We start from the raw sequence: 15985 nt of genomic DNA on the forward strand, positions 1-15985 counted from the left end.
TGTGATTGAGTGTCCGGGAATATTTGGCCGATGCTTCGTTTGGTGCGGTTTGACGTTCTTATGGAAATAAGAACTCATAATTTTTTAACGTATAAGGCATGCACAATACACCGGGATATTTACGATTAAATGGTACTTGATACCAATGATACTACATCAAATATCGTATGCAAAGGAGCTTAATAAATCAGAAATAAATTCACCCTTGATGTGGATGTGGGGAGAAATTGAAGGTGGGCGTGGGGAGGCGGATTTCCACATGCGAGATTTCTCGCCCGGGTAGGCTAGGTTCACATAGGAAACAGTATCCACTTGGAATGGAATCGTCACACCTGGAGCACGGCCAATGAACTAAAATGTACACAAGCCAATTTTTGTATGCCATACCACGTTACTATAGTCGCTTATGTCGCTTTATGCAATTGGCGATATACTGTGTATAAAATCCTTTTAACAAGATGTAGACATGAATCTCATAAGCTCATTGAAGATGGAGACTCTAGGAAAATCTTTTCCCTTAAGCCTTATATCATGCAATATTTTCATAGAAATTTAAGACACAATGAAACCTACATCAATGGTCCATCAAGACGATAATTTTTCTCTGGATTCAAATGATTTTCCCATAAAGTCTTATCCCCCCTTCAGCGGCCACCTCACACCGCGGTCAGTGACCAGACGCATTTCACAAATTGACCTGAATTATAACGCCCTTTTTTCAGTCCTGAGACAGACACAGTATTATATCGGACCGTTTTCTCATCTGCCCATCAAAGCTGTATGCTGTAATATAAATACTTTACTTCGGTCTTGTTCCACCTTCATTATAGCACAGCAATAAACAATGTTGTAACTTGAGTGGGACAATAAATTAGGTACTTTACTTGAAAAAGCCCGCAATAGCGAACACATATAAAGATACTTTTGGTTAGGATAATGTTTGGAAAACTGTAGTTCTCTTACAGTATCTCTTTTCTCCAGTATTGCGAGAATACGACCACGCCAATGGCGTATACTGAGGCTACTGCGGCTTTTGGTGAAGCTGAATTAAATATATTGCGTCGACAAATATATTGCCAAAATTTCCGTACTCTACATTCCTTACATCAACGTGTTCGGATATTTTTTCCGTCATTGTAGATAATAGAGTGCTAGTATTTCACTCCCGTTTACTTCTACATCCTTGTAGGTAGACACTGCAGGGCTGCTGTTATTGTAACTATATAGTATTCTTTCTGTAGATAGATCTGCTAAAATTAAATGCAATATATCATGTTTAGTGTCCTCATTTGTTGGTTGGTTAGAATCGAACCCATGATCATGGGTAGGACATCACCATTGATCTGCGCAGAGAGGATATGAACCAGTGAACAATGAGCATGACCGCTGTAAATTTGAAATTGTGTATTTATCATTAATAATAATAATAATAATAATAATAATAATAATAATAATAATAATAATAATAATAATAGTGTATGGCATCTGTATAGGCTTGGTGGTGACCTAATGAGGATTAAGTGAATGGCGAAGACATAAATACATTAGGCATCAAGAAGCAAAGCTCTGTGAGTGCACAGGAACAGTTTTTTTTTTTTTTCAGGAAACACGAAAAACGTTTTACTTCATTTGGCTGGCAGATTTTCAAAACTCCTTTTCATCATAGATTTACATTCACTTACGGGCTATTTTTCTGACAATCTTTAAAATTACTTTTTTTAGTTATTACCTAAAATGGTTTGGATTCACCGAGTTTTGCTCCTGTTTTCATGGATCTAGATAGGTTTGCTTCTGAAGAGATATTATCATAACATAACTGGAAAGAAGATGCCTTAATTCTGGTTCAAAGGAAGAAAGAAATTATTCAGTGACTACAAGTAAGTATGATTAAAAAGAATATGACATGAAATGAAAGTCTGCAAGAAGTAAATAGGCCGCAACCTTGCAAGACCTGTACTGTTCCATCGAAATTACACAGGCAACTCATTGTCTTCTGGATGAATTTCAAACTCTTGAATCCTCCCCTGCATTGTTCACAGCTGTTTGAGAATCTATCAGATTTTTAAAGACAGCAAGATCTTCGTTGTCTTCCCAAGTCTCCCATAAATGTTTTCTAAGCATAAAATCAATGTCTCTAACTTTCACTTCCTTTAAGGCTCTTCCAATTTGGATAACATTCAGCTTCATAGACGAGTAGGCTTTGTCTCGTCTCCATTCACCAACGTACATTCTGTAGGCCACTTCACCTCTTAATAGAGCGTTTCCGTGTTTATTCACGGTGATAAAAACATTTTTATAGGATCAAATTTGAAGTGCCACTGACCACAGTGCTCGATGATGTCAGCAACTGCGTATTCCAAACACAGGTTTTCGACATCTGTTCCCAGTTGGAAAACTATTCCGCGGTCCTTGAATACTTCATTGTACTCATTCGGTAATATAACCGTAAATTTCGACCTGAGAACTTTTTCTATTCGACCAAGAATGTCCAACCATTGGATAGAAGATTTCCGCTCGTTTCACACTGACAGGAGCTTCTTGTGCTAGCCAAAAGCACAGCATACCCAACATTGTCTGGTTCTTGATTTGCCCCCCACAGCTGTCCAACATTAGGCGGATGGTGAGGATGCCATTCAGATCTGTTGATGTTAACCTCTAATGCGCACAGGACACAATTTCATTAGATCCCTTTGTAAAATCGATTCCTTCCGACGTGTAAATATGCGTATTTCCCTGGTTTTGCCGCGCACCTGATGAGCCATGGCAGATCGTAAAATTGTACACACACATTTGACGTGTATAATGAGCACATTGATCTTAGGCAATCTGAAGTTTTTCTGGTAATCAAATGTAGAGGTTATTTCACCATTGACCTCAACTTTCAGTTCATCATAAACAGCTTTTGCCTTAGCTTTGTGTAAAGCAAGTTGTGTTGTCAGTTCCTGTTTCTTCACCTCATCTCCACCTGATCGTATTTGTTGTTACTCTAAACTGATGCACACTGAGCAGCAATGAGTTGCTGGGGAAGATAAACTAATACTATAATCAGATACAAAGATAGATCTAAAACCTCGTACGTAACGTTATCCACAGTTTTCTCTGGAACTTAATGAAATATTTTCCAGAGTTTTGAAATCGATCATTGACTGGACGTAAACAGTCCACGGCAATAGTGTGACTGAACTGGTTTCAGCCTCTCGATAAACTCCTCGACAGCTCCCCTCACTCTGTCTCCACCTCTTCTGTCAACTGGAACATCTCCTGTCTCTAAGTACTGCTTACAAACTCTCTGTAATCTTGCTGTTGATACACCGAGAACACTGATGAACATCTTCTGGCACATACGCAATTGCCCAGTTTAGTTAGCTACTTTCAGATGTGGTACCTAATGGAAGTACTTATGTTTTTTTCTGGAGTCCGCTGTTTCTACCCGACGCCGCGTCGGTGATTCAACTGCAACGTGTCCTGTTGAATTTTGTCCGGGACTTTATAAAAGGCTTGATGTGCTCTCCTTATATCATGCATTGATAATGTTCACACTGGTATGCTTATAAAGCCCCATGCTTGCAGTGAAATCAAACCGGAAACCCACTTGAAGAATGTCTAGAAAAGAGCAGTTCCAATAAGGAGAAAACCTAGATAGTTAATTCAGATATTCATGTACAACATTTTCCGAAACACATGATTACCAAATGCTTGATTTAATATGAAGTTAACAGATAACGCTGATAAATGGAGTTCTCAATATTTCGAAGCAGTGAAATAGCACCAAATACTGCAATTGATGATTTAACCTTACCTCATGCGTTTTTCTTTGTTCCTCTTTCAGTCAGTAGGATTTGCTTACAGTTTTCCCTCTTCGAATTGCTTGTACACGTGTTCCGTCAGTAACATCCAATATTATGGAGGAAATGATGACTCAAAAACACCGCAAACTTTCTTAATGCATTCACAAACAAGCCAAGAAAAAGTCGCGGCAAATTCACTAGTTAGCAACTGGACTGTGTCTTCTTGTTTCACGACTGTGTGCAGTAGGGCTAACTTGACACAAGCTCAGGACTACCGTCCATGGAGAAAAAAGCTTGGTAAATAGCATTATTCAAACGCAGGGCACAGTGTGTATTAAGTTAGTTTTGCACCTGAAAACCAACTCAAGTAATGGCTACACCAAGGATACACCAAGTTCTGCTTCTTTATAACGAAATGGAATAACTCAGTTTTGCTTTGCAAACGAAAGTGAATGCACACACTTTTGCACCTGTAGGCTGTTTTGAGGAGCGATTTAAAGCAGATTAAAGCAGTTTTACTTGAGTTATAAGGACCTAATCAACAGACGACAGCATAGAGAACAAACTGGTGGCAACAACTCATTTTTGGGAGAAAGTGAATTAACTGCATTTTGCATCTGGACGCCTCATATAGTCCCAATGTCAGGGGAATTAACAGTACAGAGGGTTGTAGATTCTGAGAATCGGACTAAAGACAAGCATTCTATCCATGGCAGTAGCTTGTGAAGCAACCTTGACAACACAGCAGTCTTCTGCGTTACTATTGGCTGCAGCTCAAAACGCTAAGGATTAACGCCACTAAACCAACCTTCGAAAACGGGTAGCATAAGCCTAGTGGTAGGTCACATTTTTATCCTAGCATACGCCACAGGACCTCGCATCTGAATAAAATGTTATTATCGTTTGAGACTTGTGGACTGAAAAGATATTTGATAATACTACAATACAAACCACACTAAAATGTAGGTGATATTGTCCAGTACAGTACTAATATACCCAGTAGAGTACTGTACCCTTATTGTTCAGTATATTCGCACACCGGGGTTTTATTGTAATTTACATCTATTAAACATAATGCTGATTTTAATATACGGTATGCTCTACTATTAATTAATTTATGTAATTGTATAATTAGTTATTAATTTATTAATTCATTTACTTAAGAGTTATTTAATGATTTACTTATTTACTCATTTATTTATTTATTTACAATTTATTAATATTATAATTGTTCTCCTTTCTAGGGTGCGTAGCGAGAATTGATCCAGTGCTCTTGCAAGAAACAGAATTATCTAAAGAATGATCTACTAATTTCGCACAACATTTCTATACCTATCAACATAATGATTTACATTTTATATTCGCACTGGATAGAAGCACTGCTTGTATAACTGTTCAATATTACAGAAAAGTTTGCTTACATTCACCAAGAATAAACAAGAATTTAAAAAATATCTATGATCATATTATTACCTTATTCTCCTTGTTTACCTAATACTACGGTGTTAGGGGATAGGTGATAAATCGAGCGCTTGGAGCATTTGCAGTAAATATAATGTCACCCAGTTCCCTTGTCTGACATGCGGCACTTAAACGCAATGGTACAGGCCTCAATGAGCTACTGCTACCACTCAAGTTTCGTTATAGTTTTCTCTGCCTGCTTGTTGCATAAAATAACAATGACCGCTTATATTATTTGTAACAATATAATGAAGTGCTTACCTTATATTAATCAGGATATAATCCCCAGTCTGAAAGACTTGGACTTTGCCGTGACCTTAATTCACATTTTGGAGTAGACTGTTAGCATAATTGTCCCACGCGCTATAATTACAGTAATGAGTTATTCTGGCGATTGCTTCGTCTTTGTGTTTAATGCATGGAGACGTAAGACTATAGTTTTATAGAAGTTGGGACACAGTTTCTTCGCACACACTTGCCAGCGTACCCTGTCTATGCTCCCCTTCAAGAAAGTTTCAGTTACCGATACCAATTTATAGAAGCATTCTTTGTGTAACAACTCAATAAAATCGTTTCTGGAATATGAGAAAATGCGTTGTGTCAGGGGGGTAGAGGACATCTGCATACCCATTTTCTAGAGCCTTTTGTCACAAATCCCATTCTTCTTCTTATTATTATTATCGTCCCTTCTCCATTACTGAAAGTTGGCCACAATCACAGCGAAGTCGGTACGATGTTCGGCTGTCCTCATCAGTCAATTCGAATCTAGTCCCGTCCAATCCCGTAAGTTCCTCTGCCAACAGTGTTTTCTTCGACTGCAATCCCTACATCCATCACTTTTACCCTTCATGGTGTTCATCGGACACCTAAACATTCGTTCCCTTCTCTTGCGTCGGAGTAAGATAGCACTGGATACGTGGTCAGTCCTCGAGATCCGTAACATCCCTCGGAACGCCAGCATCTCGAAAGCATGTATTCTTATAACGGTTTTACATTTCAGAGTCCATGTTTCAGCTCCGTACAAAAGCGCTGTATGTACATAGCATCAGACGAAGTTGTGACCTGCCTGCAAGCTGAGGCATCAGTCACACAGTAGATTCCTCATTTTCAGAACGCAAGTACGAGCCATTTCTATTTGTACACGGATCTCTAAATCCAGGCCTAAGTACTCAATAATGCAGCTGCCAAGGTGCTTAAACCTCCGCACTTGTTCTACTTGTTCCCTATAAATGTTCATAAGACTGTGCGTGTTACGAGTTCTGGAAATGACCATCAGTTTGGTCTTGCCGGTGTTAATTTTAGGTCCAAATTTATCCCCTTCTGCTACGATTCTGTCTACCAGACGCTGAAGACCTTTACTGTCATCTGCATACCTCAGATTGTTGATCAGCCTACCGTTAACTTTTACTCCACCTTCCGCTTCTTAAGGCGTAGCTCAGAAATTTTGCTCAGAGTACAGATTAAACAGCAGGTGAGATAATACACATACTTGCCGTATTCCATGTTTATATTAGTAGCGAGAGTTGTGGGGTTTCGGATTCTTACGGAAGCTTCTAGATGGCCATCCACTTTTGTTGACAAATGCAAGATCTTCGTTATCTATTACTCTTGTGTTCAGGATTCGCAGGAGTTGGGATTGTTTCACAAAATTGAATGCTTGGGCGTAATCAATGAAGCAGATATACATCCTTAGACTGCTCTCTATAATGCTGTCAATGTGTCGTAGGGGAGAACAAGGCCCCATGGGTCCAGAAACACTTATGGAAGCCAAATTGTGCGTCACATATGTCCAGTTTGCCTTTTTTTAATGGCTTCTGAAATCTATATTCTTCAGAATCAATTTAAGAACTTGACTCATGAGACTAATTAATAGGTACTGGCTACATCTACATCCGTCATGCAGTATGTTTAAGAGCTTAATCACACTTCCCATGAAAACTGACTGCCCACTTTACAATTTAAATTATCTGCTGTTGACAAGAATCTGTGAGCTCGAGAAGCATTGTTGAAGCTGTGGATAGTAATGTAAGTTTCTTTTTAGTATCTGGTTTATGTCACACCTATTCAGCCAGTTCTTACGGCGACGTAGACAAAGGACGGGGCTAGGACAATGTAGGAAACGATAGCTCTGAAAATGGGAAACAGAGGGGGAAACACTGGGGCTCGAATCTGCTATCGGCCGAATACAAGCTAACAGTTTCAAAGCTCGATCCACATAGCAAACACGCTGGGTAATGTGATGTATATCCTCATTCTTCCGTGTATCAATATCAGAATGCCAGATTTTCGGTAACCGATGAACGGATATTTCTATAGAATCCTCAGTTAAATTTCACAAATTGCACATCAATACCGCATCTTCCTGCCAAAAATTCTCAAACGTCCACCATTGATTTTCAGGTTACCATAGAAAGTATCCTTGTGAATTTTCCTTCCTCAATTGCTTGATAGTGTGTGATAAGTTCCTTATAGCTTTTTTTGTCAATTTTCTGTTTAATTAGTAGAACAATATATTCATTTTCAAAAAACGTGATTCCGGTGGTCTCGGAATGACCCAGTGTCAGTTGAATTAGTGACTGATTGTGATTAAATGTCACACAGCTTTGGAAGCTAAGAAAACAACAGATAGGGAATCTGCCACCTGGGCGACTGCCCTAAATGCAGATCAGGATTGATTGATTGATTGATTGATTGATTGATTGATTGATTGATTGATTGATTGATTGATTGATTGATTGATTGATTGATTGATTGATTGATTGATTGATTGATTGATTGATTGATTTCTGGAGTAGTAGGTTTCAAGTGTGCTTGCATCCATTTAGGACCTCTTGGATGACCTGCGTGTACTATGTCGGCAGCAAACAGCGCCTTTGATAGCGACACCACTTCATAAAAATTCGCTCAATAATTAACTGTGTGAATGGTTTCAGATACACTTGTTTATAAAGCATGTGATCAAATGTTCGACTTCGTAATTTACAACAGAATGTTGGTCACTGAGCAATATAAATATAAGTAACAGTAGTATAAGTGGCGGGTTCGGCGGCCTCCACTTCTACAGGCCCTCCGCAGAGGCCTCCTCCGCAGAGGCCTTCTCCGCCACCACCTCCTCACGTTTTCGGGAGAGCCCTCCTCCTCCACCACCACCACACGCTCGCGGGAGTGGCCTCCTCCTCACGCTGGCTAAGAGCGCGATCCTAACCTCACTTCCGCCATCTTGGAGGGGCTTAACCTAACTTTTTATGCGTAAGAGACCTAGCCTAATCTCACGGAGGGGCTTAACCTCAATTTTACGGCCGGCTGCCTTTCCTGACGCCTAAGAGAGTGAGCTTAACCTTACATCTGCTATCTTGGAGGGGCTTAACCTAACTTTCGACGCACAAGACAGCAAGCCTAACCTCATGGAAGGGCCTAACCTCAGTTTTACGATGGATGCCCTTCCCGACGCCAATTGCACAAGATGGCGGCTATACATGGCTCCTTATGGGACAGCGCCTAACCTCACATCCGCTATCTTAGAGGGGCTTAACCTAACACAAGACAGCAAGCCTAACCTCATGGAGGGGATTGACCTCAGTTTTACGGCTGGATGCCCTTCCCGACGTCAATTGCACAAGATGGCGGCTATACATGACTCCTTATGAGACGCCTTAAGGGTGCATGCGCAAGATGGTAGCTGCAGATGGCTGCTATACAAAGGCTCTTATGAGACTCCCTTGGGATGCTTGCGCAAGATGGCGCCTACAAGATGGCGGTTATGCATGGCTCCTTATGAGACGCCTTAAGGGCGCTTACGCAAGATGGCAGCTGCTCTTATGAGACGGCTTAAGGGTGCTTGCACAAGATGGCTTGAGACGCCCTAAGGATGCTTGCGCAAGATGGCGGACACAAGATGGCGGCTATACACGGCTCCTTACGAGACACCTAAACGGTGCTTGCGCAAGATGACTGCTGCTCTTATCAAGAAAGCTAGCTTAGAGGCTAACGTGCCGTGCTGGTTCGATTCATTAAATTTGGGGCTTAAATGCAAAATGTTAAATATCTCGAAAACGGTGCGTCGTAGAGCAAAACGAACAAACGTTTTCTGCCTAATACGCAGGTTCGCAGTATCAGGAACATGATAGCATAAGAAAAAAGTAGTCTAATGATGAGATCAACGGTTCGGTTCCTACTTAGGCCCTTGGGCATTGACAGCTATCTAATTCTTCAAGATGACTGCTATACATAGCTTCTTATGAGAATGCTTAAGGGTGCTTGCTCAAGATGGCTGCTGCTTTTATGAAACGCCCTAGGAATGCTTGCGCAAGATTGCGGACACAAAATGGCGGCTATACATAGCTTCTTATGAGACTGCTTAACGGTGCTTCCACAAGATGACTGCTGCTCTTATGAGACTCCCTAGGGATGCTTGCGCAAGATGGCTGCGACAAGATGGCGGCTATACACAGCTCCTTATGAGACGGCCTAGGGGTGCTCGCACAAAATGGTTGTTATACACAGGCTCTTATGAAGTAAGCTAGCTTAGAGGCTAATGCGCAAGATGGCGGCTGCTGTTATGTATGCGGTAGAGGGCAATTTGAAATTGCACGTGCTCTTTAAAGCTACGTTCTTTTTGACAAGCTGCCATCTTTAATCAACAGAGCACCGTGCTGCTATCTTTATCGTAGTACTGGGCAATTTATACGTGACAGCTGTCATCCGACATCTTGCATCGCTAACCTTAGTGCTGCACTCTTTAGCTACTTAGCTTTGAAATGTGGTGGCGGACAATTTGGAAAAATTCCACATCTTTTTTACAGCAATCATCTTTAATCAACAGAGCACCGTGCTGCTATCTTAAGCTACTACTTTCGAAATGTGGTGGCGGCAATTTCTACGTGCTCTTGTTTGGAAACTAACCTACGTGCTTTTTTGACAAGCTGACAGCAGCCATCTTTAATCGACAGAGCATCGTGCTGCCGTCTTTATCGTAGTAGTGGGAAATTTGAAAAATTCTAAACAGCTGTCATCCGCTATCTTTAATTAACAGAGCACCGTGCTGCCATCTTTTGCTACTACCTTTGAAATGTGGTGGCGGCAATTTAAAATTGTATCCAGCTGCCATCATTAACCAACAGGGTACCGTGCTGCTATCTTTAGCTACATACCTTTGAAATGTGGTGGCGGGTAATTTGAAAAAAATCCGTTCGCTCTCATTAACTTTAGTGCATACGTGAACCTAACCTCTCATCTACCATCTTGAAGGAGACTATCTTTAGTTTACGACAAGATACCGTTCCCGTCGCTAATTAGCACTTAGAGGTCACTACACAAAATTGTGGCTGCTATTATGACCTTCTCTTCTCTTAAAGTACAAGTTTAAACATGCATCCCGAAGGCTAGAGTGAGCACGTGCTGCAGTAATGACGTTATTGTACGTGTTTAGACTTGATCGTTTTCTCAAAAGTAAGGAGGCAAAGGAATGCAATAAGTATGCATCATTAAAGCAAGAGTGTGCATGTGCTGCAGCGATGACATCATCATAGTTGTGCACGTTTACATTTGCAGATTACAAAAGAAGTGAATGAAACATAACAAAACTAGAATCGAACACTGTACTCGATGTAGTTAACTTCAACATGCGATTAGAACATTGTTTGATGTGTTCAGATCACTAAATAAGTAATAACAAGATTAGAATCGAACACTGCACTCGACACAACACGTGTTTAGTACATGCCAGGGATACCTTTGTTCTAAGATCAGATTGCCGCACATTCCTTGTAAGGCTAAAGGGCTAATAGGCTACTAGGCTAAAGGGCTAATGGGCAAAAGAGCTAAAGGAGCTAAAGGGCTAAAGGGCTAATGGGCTAGGGTGCCCCTCCTCTCTCTATCCGGGCTTGAGACCGGCTCTACATCAAGAGGCGGAGTTAGCACCCTAAGGAAGGGAGAATTTTGGAAAATAATCTATACGAATATAGCTACTCGATCGACTATATACTACAGAAGGATGACTTAGGTGAGGGTAAGCGCTGGGATTGTAGGAAGGTGTTTAAGCTGTTGTACTGTCGAGAGAGAGCTATTGCTTAATAATACCTACACTACGTAATTCATGCTCTATTTCAAGAATATCTGCTTCGTACTCTGTGTAACCAGCATCATGATAGGCTCTTAGCAGTGGCAAACGTTTTACGAGTACGTTGGGGTCTTTACAATATCTTATGTGTACATAGGGTAACAGAGGCTTGTTATGAACTTTGAACCTAAATGCAGACAGTTGATGTGTGGGGACTTGTTTTGATGCAATACGTGCTTTAGCAGTAGCGTTTCTAGGTGCAAACTTAACTTGTTTCGATAGCAATGAAGCGTTGAAATTTTCTTCTTTATCTTGCATCTCTTCTTGAGATGTTTGCACTTAGAAAATGAAGTAAAATCATCAAGCTGCAATGGCAATGAAACAATGAGATCTTCGTTTTCTTCTTCTTCTTCTACTTTCCCTTTACTACTGTTTTGATCAACATCATTATCCTTATTATCATAATCATGATCCTGCCTCTCTTTATCTTGAAGTTTGTGCTTAGTAACAGAACTTGCAGCAGGCCTAGACAACAAGGGAGAATTAAAAATCTCTCGCAGAGGTATACTTTTTAAAAATAAATCAGTGTTCGCTTGAATACGGTCGAGCTCTTAGTATTTTGTTCTCGATGAAGCTACATTACACGCGGCTTCATGACGTTGAGCGTTGTATGCGTTCTTGAACTCTCTTCTACAATGTTTGCATTGAAAAATTGTCCTACATGATATCTCATGACGTCTCTTGTGATAGCTTCTGGAAAATGCTTTTCCACACTCTTTGCAAATATACCTAGAAATAGGGTTTTCCATGACAGACTTTTATCTTGTGCTAACAGATTCTTCTTTAAATCTGCTAGACACTTGTTACTTGCTACTTCGATGATGCGAACAGCTTAGCGATTAACAATAAACTAACACAAAAGCATATAACCAAGATAGCAACACTGAGGTTTAACCCCGTTAGGAAGGCAGCAGTGAGGTTAGCGATGTTCTGTTGTTGGATTTTAAATTCCGCACTACGACATGCATAATGTAGCAGCCTTGAGGTTTAGCGCCGTAAAGATGGCAGCAGTGAGGTTAGCGATGCTCTATTGTCCTTAAAAGTGAGGTTAGGGTCCTTCAAGATGACAGCTGTCAAAACCGCACGTGGCTTTGTTTACCAACAAGAGCACGTGGTCGTGACGTCACGATCACGTGGTATGCTATGTCACAATGCGAAGTTCAAAGTCCACACCTACGTAGTTAACACTCCGCTATGATCACAAAATTTTTACACATGGCTATTCTTTGCGCTTTAAGTTCACGCACATAGGTTATGCTAAGATAGCAGCACAATCTAGCGGAAGAAGTTTAGTACGATAGTTGATGCATGCAAACCAGATAGGTGACGTGTACAGGCTTTTAAACATAGCTATTATTTGTGCTTTAAGTTCGTGCACATAGGTTATGCTAAGATAGCAGTACACTCTAGCAGAATAAGTTTAGTATCATAGTCGATGCATGCATAATAGATAGGTGATGCGTACGCGCTTTTAAAAATCCCTATTTTTTATGCTTTAAGTTCGTGCACATAGGTTATGCTAAGATAGCAGCACAATCTAGCGGAAGATGTTTAGTACGATAGTCGATGCATGCAAAATCGATAGGTGATGTGTACACGCTTTAAAACATAGCTTTTCTTTGTGCTTTATGTTCACGCACATAGGTTATGCTAAGATAGCAGCACAATCTAGCGGAAGAAGTTTAGTACGAGAGTTGATGCATGCAAACCAGATAGGTGACGTGTACAGGCTTTTAAACATAGCTATTATTTGTGCTTTAAGTTCGTGCACATAGGTTATGCTAAGATAGCAGTACACTCTAGCAGAATAAGTTTAGTATCATAGTCGATGCATGCATAATAGATATGTGATGCGTACGCGCTTTTAAAAATCCCTATTTTTTATGCTTTAAGTTCGTGTACATAGGTTATGCTAAGATAGCAGCGCACTTATACGATTTCTGCACAATCTAGCGGAAGAAGTTTAGAACAACAGTCGATGCATGCAAAACCGATAGGTGATGAGTGCATTTAAGCTCGTGCACATAGGTCATGCTAAGATATTAATGCGATTGCTACATGCTCTAGAGGAAGAAGTTTAGAACAATAGTCGATGCATGCAAAATCAACAGGTGTTTTGTACGCGCTTTTAAACATGGCTATTCTTTATGCTTTAAGTTCGTGCACATAGGTTATGCTAAGGTACCAGCGATCGTTGTACACTCTAGCGGTAGAAGTTTAATATGATAGTCGATGCATGCAAAATCGGTAGGTGATGGATACAAGCTCTAGCAGTTGAAAATAAAAAACTACTACTCTGTTCACAAGATTTCCAAACATGGCTATTCTTAATACTGCTCTTAACGACGTAGAGCATGGAATTGATTATCTTTGTGCTTTTGACGAGTTCTAAATACGTAGGCGTGGATTTCTAACTTCGCATGCTGACGTAGCGTACCACGTGATCGTGACGTCACGACCACGTGCTCTTGTTGGTAAACAAAGCCACGTGCGGTTTTGACAGCTGTCATCTTCAAGGGCCCTAACCTCACTTTTAAGGACAACAGAGCATCGCTAACCTCACTGCTGTCATCTTTACGGCGCTAAACCTCAAGGCTGCTACATTATGCATGTCGTAGTGCGGAATTTAATATCCAACAACAGAACATCGCTAACCTCACTGCTGCCTTCCTAACGGAGTTAAACCTCACTGTTGCTATCTTGGTTATACGGTTTTGTGTTCGTCTACTGTTAATCGCTAAGCTGCTCGCATCATCGAAGTAGCGAGTAACAAGTGTCTAGCAGATTTAAAGAAGAATCTGTTAGCAGAAGATAAAAGTCCGTCATGGAAAACCCTATTTCTAGCTATATTTGCAAAGAGTGCGGAAAAGCATTTTCCAGAAGCTATCACAAGAGACGTCATGAGATATCATGTAGGACAATTTTTCAATGCAAACATTGTAGAAGAGAGTTCAAGAACGCATAAGACGCTCAACGTCATGAAGTCGCGTGTAATGTAGCTTCATCGAGAACAAAATACTAAGAGCTGGACCGTATTCAAGTGAACACTGATTTATTTTAAAAAAGTACACCTCTGCGAGAGATGTTTAATTCTCCCTTGTCGTCTAGGCCTGCTACAAGTTGTTACTAAGCACAAACTTCAAGATAAAGAGAGGCAAGATCATGATTATGATAATAAGGATAATGATGTTGATCAAAACAGTAGTAAATGGAAAGTAGAAGAGAAGAAGAAAACGAAGATCTCAATGTGTCATTGACATTACAGCTTGATGATTTTACTTCATTTTCTAAGCCTATTACACGTTCTGTCGCAGTGCAAACATCTCAAGAAGAGATACAAGATAAAGAAGAAAATTTCAACGCTTCATTGCTATCGAAACAAGTTAAGTTCAGTTTAAAGAAGAAACTAGTTGAAACCCTGTTCTTCCAATATTCGATTATTGTGACGTAGTTTACAAAGATGTGAAAACCGAGCTTCGAGATAAACTACAACGTGCACAGAATGCCTGTGTAAGATTTATATGTAATCTGAAATTTTCAGATCATATTACCCAGTCTTACGTCGACCTCGGATGGCTACGCCTTGAAGATAGACGCAAGCTGCATACCCTGACTTCATTGCACCGAATCCTTACCTTACAATCCCCATCTTACCTGTATGAACGATTTCATAGCCTTTGTGAACACCATGATAAAAACACCAGAGCGCTGAGCTCGACATTGCTCGCTATTCCTAAGCATAAATCGTCAACCTACAACAATTCCTTCACTGTTGTGGCCAGCCGTGAATGGAACTTCCTTCCGCAGGTCAGAGGTATATCAAACCACGTAAGATTTAAAAGTATGAGTTCAAAATATCTCTATGAAACGAGCTCGTAGTTCGACAGTCTTCTTCTTCTTCTTCTCCCCAGGGTCCTTCTTCTTCTTCCTCCTCTTCTTCTTCTTCTTCTTCTTCTTCTTATTATTATTATTATTATTTTTATTATTATTATTATTATTATTATTATTATTATTATTATTATTATTATTATTATTATTATTATTATTATTATTATTATTATGTCCGCCTCCGTAGCGTAACGGTTAGTGTTATTAGCTGCCGTCCTCGGGGACCCGGGTTCGATTCCCGGTACTGCCAGGAATTTAAGAATGGGAGGAGGGCTGGTATGTGGTTGAAATGGTACATGCAGCTCACCTCCAATGGGGGTGTGCCTAAAAAGAGCTGCACCACCTCGGGACGAGGACACGAGTTCCTTTTTTTTATTATTATTATTATTATTATTGAAATTGTAATTCGTTCTTTGTTGTATGTTAATTTCTTCACAGGAAGCGAAATGTTAATTTATATTTGTGTATTATAATAGCTATTTTTATGTACAGCAGGATAGCATAGTACCGTAGTAATTTGTTTCAGTCTCTTTTTTCATTTATTCAGTATGTTATATATTTTTATGTTAATTATGTATTTCACTGGTTAAGTGTAAGATAGGGACACGTGTCCCTAAGTTTGCCAGTTAAAATAAATCATGTCTATCTATCTATCCAAGTCATTTGCCTGGTGTGAAAATGTGAAGTACGGAAAACCATCTTCGGGGCTGCCGACAGTGGGGCTCGAACC

General features: G+C 40.2%; 1 long non-coding RNA gene across 1 annotated transcript in view; it reads left to right on the forward strand.

Moving 5' to 3' along the window:
* LOC136886034 (uncharacterized) overlaps positions 1–5242 on the forward strand; it is a 31263-nt gene extending 26021 nt beyond the window's left edge. Inside the window, exon 5 of the long non-coding RNA XR_010861677.2 lies at positions 5033–5242. This is a non-coding gene — a long non-coding RNA (uncharacterized lncRNA). The remainder of the gene's footprint in view (positions 1–5032) is intronic.
* The last annotated feature ends 10743 nt before the right edge of the window (positions 5243–15985 follow it).

This window comes from Anabrus simplex, chromosome X (genome assembly GCF_040414725.1).
Source record: "Anabrus simplex isolate iqAnaSimp1 chromosome X, ASM4041472v1, whole genome shotgun sequence".
NCBI classification, from domain to species: domain Eukaryota; kingdom Metazoa; phylum Arthropoda; class Insecta; order Orthoptera; family Tettigoniidae; genus Anabrus; species Anabrus simplex.